The 10,048-nt window shown below is 38.4% G+C and overlaps 1 long non-coding RNA gene across 1 annotated transcript; it reads left to right on the top strand.

The window, feature by feature from the left end:
- The first annotated feature begins 1,525 nt into the window (after positions 1-1,525).
- Positions 1,526-6,460, top strand: LOC147911232 (uncharacterized). The gene is made up of 2 exons (XR_015551379.1): positions 1,526-1,886; positions 5,493-6,460. It is a non-coding gene; the product is annotated as an uncharacterized LOC147911232 (long non-coding RNA).
- Positions 6,461-10,048: the final 3,588 nt, after the last annotated feature.

Consider the following 10,048-nt stretch of genomic DNA (forward strand, 5'->3'; position numbering starts at 1 on the left):
ACGCAATTAACCACGAAGCCACGGTGCTGGCCCAAGACTGAAATTTTTAAAGAGAGAATTTTTACAGCGATATTACTGATAGATAACAGGGAAGAGAAGTTGGAGTGAGAGACTGTTTCTTAAATTACTTCCACTGTAGAGAACAAAAAACCAATTTGCTGAAATCTTTATTCCCCTCTATGACCCTATCTTTACCTGCAAAATCTGAGCACTGAATCAATGTCACATTCCTCTTTTTCCATCCCTGTGGAACAGAACAATTAAGCTCATCTGAAACCTCAACTGCCCAGCCTGTGAAATAAGGCCGGCCATCCATTCTCACAGAGGAGCCAAATGGAGGTAGGATTTTTGGCTCTGAATTCAGCTAAACATCTTCAAAGAATTGTATCTGGCCTTCCTTATCCAGGGCTATCAATGAAGGGCTGGTTGGCTTTCAGAGAAGACCAATTCACAGCCAGCTCAGACATTTTCTGTTGAGCTCTCTAGAGAAGGCTGTGGGGCTTGTCAGGAAGAGTTGATTTCTATATGGGTTATAATTTTATTTTATTCAGAGATTTATAAAGAAATTTACATGGTAAATATTACTTATTATCAAGAAAAAAGGTGGTCTATTTTCTGATCATTTAAGCAAAATCCTCCTCTCAGGGCGCACCCATGGACAAAGCCCAGATTTAATCTCCAAGAGTCTGCCAGACACTCTGTGGTGCACGGGAAGCCCTCAAGTTGGCAGCCTGTTCCCTAGTGTCCTGTGCTGGTACTTAATCTTCCATCTCTTCAGAGTACAACTAGACAGAGTCTCAAAGGACTTGACATTGGAGAAATGTACTTTTCATGATCTTTATACTTCTACACTTTTCAGAAAGACTCTCAGCATTTCCAGTAATTGTGCAGCAGTTTACCCAACACTAAGGTTCTCACTATTAAAAATTAAAACAAATAAATTTTAAAAAGGAAAAAGTGATCTTTGCAATTTTGTACAGAATCTATATAATGGGTTCATCATTATAAAGGGAGGAAAGATAACAAATTTAACTATTTTGGTTAGTTAACACAGTAAGTAATATACTTTATATATTAGCATTTTTGAGATTATTTGTATTTAAAGATACTGCTTCAAACCCCTAAATCATTGTATGTAGTGGAGTCTACCATCTCCTTTGGCCGAACAATTATATACAGTAAGTCAGCCTAAATTCTTCCATTCCTATATAATCTTATATGTGGGTGGTAATGGTTAGTTCTTATAGATTATTTGAACACGTGCATATCACAAAATACAAGTGACCATTAAAAATTAAAGTGTTCACCAAATAGAAGATTATCTGATTCACAGAAAAAGAAAACATTACTGTGACATTAAGGCTAAAACTGTCAAAAAGGAAGCCAAGATACACTCAAGTCAAGCTTTTGCTGAAAAGTAATTGGCTCATCTTTGAAACTTTATCAGGTTTACTATGTAAGCAAGATACTTTCAGAGCCTGGAATATAGAAAGTGCTTATTGGTATGTTAACAATGTGATCATTTATTTTGTAAATGTTAATATTACAGATGGAATTCATTTTCTACTATATTCAAATTTTCAGGTTCTGCTAAATCTTAAGGCCACATTACTGGCAAGTTGGGATACCTCTGGACATCTGGAAAATATGAATCCTACACAGAAGCATATAAATTCTCTATTCACCAGGTTCTAAATTCTAAAACATTCTAAGCTTTTGGAAGAAACCAATGGCATTCCAAATTGACAGTAAGGCTGCATGTGCCATACATGATCCTATAGGAAGAGAATTCCAGATTTTAAATAGAGGAGATTGTGCACAAAAATAAAGTACATTTTCACGTCTGAAAGAGGATTTCAAGAAATAAGGGACTCTCAGGACATGTGGTAAGTGGTAAATAACTTACCAAGGGCTCTCTAAAGGAGAACATATTGTGGAAAAAAGAGCTTCACATGCAGAGAGCTAAAATGGCCTCTCTGGAATCCTCACGATGAAACAGACACTGAATTACTTTTTCCTAAAATTTAAAATGTGTCTTATCCTTCAAACAAATACCACCTCCCTGCCTTGTGGCTTACCTGGGCATGGTGACGTGTTGGAATCCTTTTTCTAATTCATTGTCTCTTAAACTTGATGGGCACCAGAAGCACCTGGAGACCTTGTTGAAACCCAGATTGCCAGGCCCCACCCCAGAACTTCCAGTTCAGCAGGTCTGCAGCAGCACTTGACAATTTGCATTTCTGCCCAGTTCCCAGGTGATGCTGATGCTGCTGGTCCAGGGACCCCACTTTGAGAACCACAGCCTAACTTACACCCTATATATGGTTACCAAATCCATTATTTCATCCCTTGGCTGTTACTTTTCCTTTATCACATCAGCACCTTAGCTCTGAATCTCCTCACCAAGCAATGGGAATACATGGAGAGTTTAACAGCTGGTTCTTCTTTCTGGCTCAGTTCTCCCTCTTCCTCTCAAAACTACATTCTCTTGCCAGGTAATTTTTCCTCAAACATCAGGTCATCATAGATCTTCTATGCTCAAAAACTCATGGCTCTTATGCTGAACACAAGACATTTTAAATTCTCTACTTGGCTCATAAGGTCTGTAATAGCCCGTAGAATGTGGACACCCTGTTCCCTACCCTGCCTGTTATAAAGGAGTAGGTGAGGATTACATAAGATACAGTCAGTTCTCGTTATGCACAGTGTGACATTCTACAAAGTCACTGTGAACACTGAATCAGTGAATATGACCCACTGCTCCTACAGGAAATACAGGGTTATGTTCCTGCAAAGCTTAGTCACATTTTCTTCAACTGATCAATACATAACCTTTTTCTCTGTGTGTTTCTCTTTAAAGTCACCTTATTTAATATATATTGTTGATATATTAACATTGAACTTAGACTAACAGCACTGTACCTCGTGTCTGAAAGAAGCTTGTTGAACACAAATACTTTCTCCGTAAAGATACGTCGCAGCCTCTTGCCCTGAGGAACACCAGGCAGCATTGCAGCACTACACATGGGGGACATATTAAACAGTCGAGTCACCAAAACAAGGCACAAAACTATAACAAATGAGGCACTAAATTGACTGTATGAAGGACACTCGTTTACAGTATGGGCTGAAACAACAGGGCAGAGAGTCACCTTGTACCCCTCAGCTGGGAACGTGCACTTCGAGTGAATCAAATTATTCACCACTTTGCGTTTATCTGCAAATGGACATGAAAGCCCTGTGAGTGTTGATTTGGGGGCTGCCAGTACATTTTATCTAGTAGGCAAGTGTGCAGACACGGAATCCACAAAAAATGAGGATCAACTATATTATGAAAACATCTTTTCAAAACCAGAGTATCGTTAAGATATAAGAGCAATAATGATAACACAACAGCTAACATGTTAATGCCTACTATGTGTCAGGAACTCTTCTAAATACTTTACATAAGTTAATGCATTTAAATCTCACTAAAACCCTATGAGACAGGAGTTCTCAGTAGCCCCATTTTATAGATGAGGAAACTAAGGCTCAGAGAGTAAATACTTTGCACAGGTTCTCCAGTTAAAAGCGGGATAACTGGGATTGCTGCCCAGAAAAACTGGTCCAAAGCCCACAGCCTCAAACCACTATGGTAGGAACGTGAGCGAATTTTCTACCACTCTCCAAAAAGCCCCTTCTGCTCCAGCCAGTGTGGTCTCCCACATACTTATTCACTCATCAAACATTTTCTGAGTGCCCCCAAGGTGTCAGGTACTGTGTTTAGATACTGGAGGGACAAATAGAATGTCGACGTAAATAATCCATAAAAAATCTATAAAACCAACTTGGGGTGAGTTTACTATGAGCCAACCTTTGAGGACCATATAGCCCAGGAGAATCCTTTCAGAAAGAAATGGAGCACTCCAAAGAAGTGGGGTGTACAGCGTGGTTATATACCATCAAAGAGCATGTACCACATGTGATTGCAACGTCCCTTTTACAATAGCCATGACATTGACCTGTCGGCACCTCCATTGATGGACCCAGTGGGTATCAGGTCTGTTGTCTCCATGGGCGTGGCTCTTGTCTCGAGTTGGGTGGTCACAGGATGAGTGCAGCAATCAAATCCTAGCCTAGGGAGAAATGTTTATCCTTAAGGAAATGCCAATGTGGGGGAAGTTGCATTTACACCTTAAGGGCATTGCTTTTGTCTTTGAGACATGTTAATTGCTTAAAGCGGATATACAATGGATGAACAGAGGCTACAGGCCCGTTTTGGAAAAAAAAAACAAGGTCAGGCCCAATTAGTTTTACACCAAATGGCTTCCTCATATGCTCCAATATATCCTATTGCTGGCCATTTATTTATCAAGAAGAGGGATAGTCTCAGCTTTAAGGAGCTCACTGTCTATGAGACATGAATAAAACAACAGTTATGGAAAAGTAGATAAGTATATGGTCCCAGAGTGGGGACATCAAAATGGGTCTCTAGATGGAGACCTCTCAGGAAAAGTCTCCAAGAGAAAGGAACATTTGACATGAATGTAGATTAAGAAATAGGAATTAAGTTGATTAAAAAACGGGGTAGGAGGACAGAAGAAGCACATATAAAAAGACATATATAAAGGATGCTAAATCTTTCAGAAAATCGGTGGTATTTTTAAGGCTGGAACAAAGCAAACATGTAGGACAGAGTGGGTGATGGGGGTAAAGATGAGGACAGCAAGGGAAAGCCTGCGTGTCCAGCTCAGGAGTCTGAATGTTCTCTATGCTACTCTGAACAGGCATTGAAGGAGTTGAAGCAGATATCAGATTTAAGCAAATTTGGATTCTAACATGTAACTCTGCAGGCATGGTGGAGGAAAGATTAGAAGAAATTAAGACTGGAAGTAAAGGGACCTGTTGGGAGACTAGGCAGCGATCCAGATAAGATAGGCCTTGGCTCAGGCGTGGGGTCTGCAGGTGGAGGTGGCCAGGAGGTGGGAAGCAGTGCTGGGCTTCTGCAGGAGGAAACTGAGCTGCCTCTCAGCCATGAGAAGACTGTGTCTGTCATGGCCTCCCCACCCCCATGCCCAAATGCCATGTTCCTTTCCACTTCTGTACATTTCCTCTCTTCCCCCATCCGAAATCCTCACTCTTTCTTCCCTCCACCTGCCCAAAAGTGTTTCCTTTGAGGACTTGATCTAGTCCATCTCTCCTAAGAAGCTGTCTTTAATTACAATTTCTCAATAACATTGCCATTTTTTTTAGGTTCTGTAATACAACATACACTAAATACCTTGGCAGAATCAAATTACATCTTGCAAACCATGTCATGTATGTGGAGGGGCTTGGAACCCTATAATTCTTTGTATTTCCTTCAATACCTACCACAAATACCTTGCTCATATAGGTCAATGGATGTCCAGTAAAGTTCAGTAAAGAAGAAGCACCCTTTATAAGCTAAGAACTTTTATAAGCTCAGTTATTCCTTTAGATCAGCTGCTTAAACCATTTGTTTTTCTCCACAGGTCAACAGTGTTGCCCAGCACAAATGAATTTTACACCTTCTCAAACTCAATAGAGCAAAGATGGAATTTCATTCCCCCTGCAAGCCTTACTGTCTCACATAAGCAAAACCAACGTGTGACATCTAATTCTTTCTTCACATTTTCATCTCAAATTGCAACTGATTTCCAAATGCTAACTGGTTTTCATTGTTAAAACTGACAGAAAAAATTTCCCATTATGGCTTTATTTCTTTTTTTTTCTTGTGAGGAAGATGAGCCCTGAGGTAACTTCCGATGCCAATCCTCCTCTTTTTGCTGAGGAAGATTAGCCCTGGGCTAACAACTGTGCCCATCTGCCTCTACTTTATATGGGATGCCGCCACAACATGGCTTGACAAGCGGTGTGTCTGTGCGCGCCTGGGATCCGAACCTGTGAACCTGAGGCCACCGCACCGGAGTGCGTTCACTTAACCGCTGCACCACGGGGCTGGCCCCTCTTTTATTTCTAAAGCTGAAATGTCTAAATCTTTCACTGGGCTTGTTGGAGTTTCCATAAAATGAAAACGTACATTCCAGAAAAATCCTTAACTTTGCAGAATAATCCTTAATATATTATGGTAAACACCTTTGCAAAATGTCACTGCTTTTCAATGCCAGTGCCTCCACAAGGGTATCTTTGCATTATCTCCGCTCCCAATCACGTGTCACTTTGCTCCTCCCCAGGCTCACGGGGTCAAAGTGTTTACTGAGCACTAAAAATGTGCAGAGTCTGAGGGAGACCTCAAGGATGACTAAGCCATATTTTCTGACCCCAACCATCTTTTTCCATCTCTCCTTTAACCTCTATTTTTCTCACTCTGGTTTCTACTTTAGTTGTTTACTTGTCTTTTGAATTGTTGTTTTGTGGTTTATAATTACCATGTAAATTCATGTTACTTTTTGCCTTAGAGTTTAGAAAGAACTTACATTAAACAATGTTTTTTTTCCCAGCTCTTTGATGTGTCTAATAACTTCCAACGCAATTCAAGGGGTTTCTTGCTTTTACGTCTCCATCATTATTCCTTCAGAATTATGTTCACCCCACACTTTGATCTGACCAATGCTGCTTTACCCTTTGAACTTTTCTATGCCAAGACTCACATGAGGAATCCCTCCAACACCATCAGCTAGGTGACCCCACATTCCTCACATCTGTTTACTTGATTTGTTCCTAAATAAGCATGTTTCTGAAACTAATAATAAATTGCACCAAGTGGTCATTGCATAAAAAGCACTATCACAGATACCTTAAAGAGAACAAATGAAAAAGAATATTCAATTCCTCAGATAAGTTTACAATCAAATGAGGCATTGAGGGGACCTGGGGGCACTGATCAGAGCAAAATCCTAAGAGAAGAGTTTTCAGTCCATTTCAAATGAGGTTAAAACAGGAATGAGATAGTATTTTACCAGTTATCTGAAATCATAAACATTTTTCTGACCTTTGAGAATTTATTTGCATATAAACTGTACAACGTGTAGGGTAAGAGAGTGTTGATATTGTTAATTTCTTTTTATTTTTCAGCACTTTGTAATAGATGTGGCTATTCACAATTAATAAATATCATAATGTGGAGAGACTCAACTTTCAACTGCCTGATATTATCAATTCTTACACAAAGCTTGAGTTTTAAAGATCAAATTTCATTTTAATTACCTTTCATCTAGTCGATTTATATCAGAAAGTTGTTGAGTTTTAGGAAAATACTTCAAATCACAAATTTTATATGTAATTTCAAAAGCAAAAAATGAGTTAAAAACTGGATGGTAACCAGTTTTGCTGCCATATATTAATCTTTAACATGGGAGCAAACCATTTTAGAGAATATAATTGATATTTGCCTATTTATATATTGTAGAATGTTAAAGGATTTACAGTCTTAATAATAATTTCAAATACCATAGAGTAAATAACAGAACTGTTTCAGTTTTATGAAATGGTTTTTTAGACATAGCAGATTTTCACAGTATATTACTTGAAAATAAAATAATCAGTTAATGAGGTTTAAGCAATGTGGTTTTCTTTTAAACTTGCTCATTCCATAGGAGCACCAATACGAGCCCTCCAGGAGTAGCTGACGCTCTTTCCCTCCACATGAGCACCAGCTGTGTTTGCTTTAAGCATCAGACTCTCGGGCAACACCATAGCCCTCAACTCCGTTACTTGAGAAAAGGCTTTATGAGTCGTGTGTTTTTTCTAGGGGCATGGAGCTCCCAGACTTATTAACTACAGGGAGAGAGTAAGAGTCAGAACACATTCAATAAACTCCAGTGTGCTCAGGTGAGAAGGTAAGTGCCTGAACTCACATCTGAAGAAGAACTTAGAGGATGCTTTCTGACTCTGCTTCATGCCTCTGACTAAGGAGTCCTGAACATCCCCGTTACGGCCATGGAATAACACAGGCAGCCTTGATGGAGCAGAAATCCTCTTATGTCCATCATTTGTACAGAGCAAACTGGCTTAAGACCTCTCGTTTCCTGCTGCAGTGGTAATTTACAGAGACACAGAACTGCCATCTAGTGACTAAGAAGAAAACAGCAAGGTGCTTTACATGGAAAATGAAATTGTGAGTTTTTTCAAAGAGAACAGTGAAGCACTAAAGTTGGTAAAATTGACACAAAGTTGACACGATGTGGCACACGAAAGTTATAGTAAACCTGAAAAATGTGTAGGTGAACTAATCAGTTGCTCTCTATGCCTCTAAAACATGTCTTGACATCTGACTCATAAATAGTACAGTTTAAATATAATAGAATATCTTTTGAAATAACTTCTCATCTCATCTCATCCAATGTTGTTGGTAGGAGCCGGTATTAAATAGCCAGATGGCGAGTACCCATGTTGAAGCACAATTTTTATCACAGTGGAGAGAATAGGAGGCATAAGCCCAACGGACTGATGTTCAGATCTTCCCTCTTACCCTTGATCAATTTTGTAAACATGGTTTTCTTTATCAAATATGAATTATAACAGTTACTTTAAAGGATTACTGTAAGAATTGCATAAGTTAATGCAGTAAAGGAACTGGCGCACAGTAGATTGATAGTTAATTCTCTCCTTCCCTGTCTCTCTTCTAAGAAACATACAGAAATAATCTAAGAATAGAACCCGTGTATAAAGTAAACTTATGGCTCCTGAAGTAAGGGACATCATTGTTGAGTGCTTAACCTCAACTGCCTCCAAATACTGTTAACTCTCAATTAATTTTATGTGTTTTCTGTCTTCCAGACACTTCACTGGCTACAAGGAAAGGAGAAGGTGTGAAATTTAAATTGATTTCCCCCTAAGGGTCTAGCTGTAACATCAGGTGTTTTAAATTACCTAGTTCTTCAGGTTTCCTGCTTATTACTATATATTTTACCATGGGTCACAGCCCGAGAAAATTAGAAAATCATTATAATTTTACACACATGAATATATATCCTGACTATTACAGCTGGACTCTTAATATATAGAGCAATGTTGTACATGTTTTGTCCTTGTCGATAGTACAGAATACTTTTGTACAGGTTTTCTTTGGCATTATCATTTATAATGAAGAACTCAGTAATATATGCCCTGGAGATAAGGGTTTAGAAAAATCTAACATACTATCCTCGTCATGCCTCAAAAAATATAAATAAATAAAAAGCTATAAAAATAGTGAGAGGATATTTTGAAGGCACTATTTTTCTTAATTATTTCCAACTTTATTTCCCTTTATCTCTTTTTAATTTTTCTCCGTCTTATTTGCTATTGGCTAATCATCTCACAGTAATTAAATCACCCTCAGCTGAGTCCCCCATGCCTCTTCAAGTGCCCCAGCCTGATGTAGGTCTCAGCTCTGACAAAAAGAAGCTGGAAAACCTGTTTTGTGGCACTATTCTTAAGAATATCTTTACTCTTCCAATAATAGCTATATTTTTGAAAGCCACCAGTGGATTACAAAACGAAGTACTCAACGAATGTTGTATCCTCATTTTCCCTCCGGGGGAGCACAACTTTCGTGTGTAATGCAGGGCTGCTGCTCTATTGTTTTTTCCTTTCAAGACATTTTATTACTTGTAAAACATAATAGGGTTAATAGTGATACATGGGTAACAATATAAACCTACAGACAGCAAAAAGATACTATTTTAGAGTCATAATTTTATATACTGTAACAAACAGTTATACTTTCAGAATGTAATATCTTGATTGATCATAAATTTTTTCCTGGCTCATTTTTATGCTAATTCATTTATTAGATTACCAAATTTATACTTTTATGATCTTTATTTTCAATCAATATAATTGAAGGGACATCAGTTGTTCTTGGTAAGTGAAAGTCACAAAAAATTTTTGATAATTTGTAAGTTTGAGAATGATCTTTCTACTTTTTAAAAGAGAAGTCATTTAATATTTGGGAAAGTTCTCAAAAATCATCAAATTCTTTAATTTTACAGAAAGGAATACTACATTGCAGAGAGCCTAAGTATGTTGTCACACACTAACCAGAAACAGACCTGGGCCTAGAACTCAGGTCTGAGTCACCTGACTTCTACTGGACCACACTCAA

This window comes from Ceratotherium simum, unplaced genomic scaffold (assembly GCF_057802395.1).
Source record: "Ceratotherium simum simum isolate JZ-2026a unplaced genomic scaffold, ASM5780239v1 HiC_scaffold_45, whole genome shotgun sequence".
Taxonomy (NCBI): domain Eukaryota; kingdom Metazoa; phylum Chordata; class Mammalia; order Perissodactyla; family Rhinocerotidae; genus Ceratotherium; species Ceratotherium simum.